Genomic DNA, 1,885 nt, shown 5'->3' on the forward strand with positions numbered 1-1,885 from the left:
GAGTATAGAGTATGCATAATGATGTATATAATATTATGACTAACTAGTTTTCTTCCTCTTTTTGAATATGTTAAATAATTGTCCGATCCCTTTTCCCTTTTCCTCTGTCCCTCTCAATCCTTTGGAAGCCACGCCCCATAGACACTCCTCCAGAATCCGATGACAGAAATCAAACTGTCTCTGATTGGCTACAAGCCTTGGCCTCTGACCCAGTAACCCTCTAAACACAGAGTCTATGATATTAGGATCAGCATCAAACGACTGAGGAGTATCTGGCATGTTCAACAGCTCATAAGCTACTGATACAACACCATAACAACCAGCCCTCCCTACTCACCCAATTCATACATGTTCCTCATATAGGGGACCCAATTCATACATGTTCCTCATATAGGGGACCCAATTCATACATGTTCCTCATACAGGTGACCCAATTCATACATGTTCCTCATATAGGGGACCCAATTCATACATGTTCCTCATATAGGTGACCCAATTTATGTTCCCCTAATATAATGAGTGCACTCATAAGGTGACCCATACATACCCATATATACATAGTTAGGTTATATCAAGAGATACATACTCTTGGTTGCTTAAGGTAAGGTTATCATTATCTACACATCAACACCATGTTCCTCTTTGAAACACTCAAGATCTTACAGTATAGTATCAATATCGTCATGTATTAACCTTTCTTTGTTAAGACCAAGTTCCTGTTAAAGGCTGAAGTCCATTCAGTTAGCGTCAGTATATATTGTTAGTTATCATTACAGGTTGGGCAACAACGTAGTGCCGCCTCCACGTGACACTGCCTGGGATCACTAGTGGCTAGTGATGCTAAGAGCACTACATACAAGAGGAATATAACAAGACTGTACTAACAGTAACTACTCATAGCGAATCTTAATATTATCATTGATAGGGTCAAGCTGGAATAAAAATAATATGTCAAGTGATGCGATACTCAAAAAGCAAAAGAATTATAAAGACAAATACTGACTCTTTTGCTAATTTCAATTTTTTATATTTTTAATTTTTTAATAATAGTCATTGCCTAATGCTATAGTGAGCCTAAATGAGCCACCAGCACATACACAATCTATGAATCTGTACATTTTCTGATGCATATACTTACACAATCATGTTGTGCAGAAACCTTGAGCTCATTCAAATTAAAGTTGGATTTTTAATGAATTTTAATTGCTTCAATTTTAGGAGCATATGCATGCTATAGTTAATTCAAATGGGCATAATTCAAAAAATTTAAGCTTGGAATCAGCTCAAACTTTCTACATAGCATAACTGCATAAATACATCAATACGTATTAGAAAATTTGATAAAAATTGGGAATGATTTTAGAGCCTTTTTTGAAAAGACCATGGGCTATAAATAGTACAGCGGAATTTTCAGAAATTGGCTCATTTTTTAAATGGCTTTAACTCCAAAGTTTAAGCTTAGAACAGGCTCAAATAGCCTTAGTCTGGTCAAGGGATGGGCCCAGAGTAGGCTAATTAACTCTTTAATTAAGTTTTGTTATATTTTGATACATATTGATGCCCTTATGCTGTGTAGAAAGTTTGAGCTGGTTCTGACTTAAATTTTTCAAGTTATGACCATTTTTAAAAATGAGCCAATTTCTGGAAAATTCCCTGTACTATATAGCCAAGAGTAAATAATACCTAACTGAGATAGGCCCGTTGGATACTCTCTTTAGGTATTATTTACTCTTGGTATTATGGTAAGCATTTTTATTAAATTGGACAATTTAAAAAAAAAAATAAAGATCAATCTGACTGCTTAGAAATTAAATCAACAAGCATTAAATAAAAAAACACTAAAATACTATAAATATTTTTAGAATGATGAACAACAGACTGTCAA

The sequence above is a fragment of the Amphimedon queenslandica genome, unplaced genomic scaffold, assembly GCF_000090795.2.
Source record: "Amphimedon queenslandica unplaced genomic scaffold, v1.1 AMPQUscaffold_12627, whole genome shotgun sequence".
NCBI classification, from domain to species: Eukaryota; Metazoa; Porifera; class Demospongiae; order Haplosclerida; family Niphatidae; genus Amphimedon; species Amphimedon queenslandica.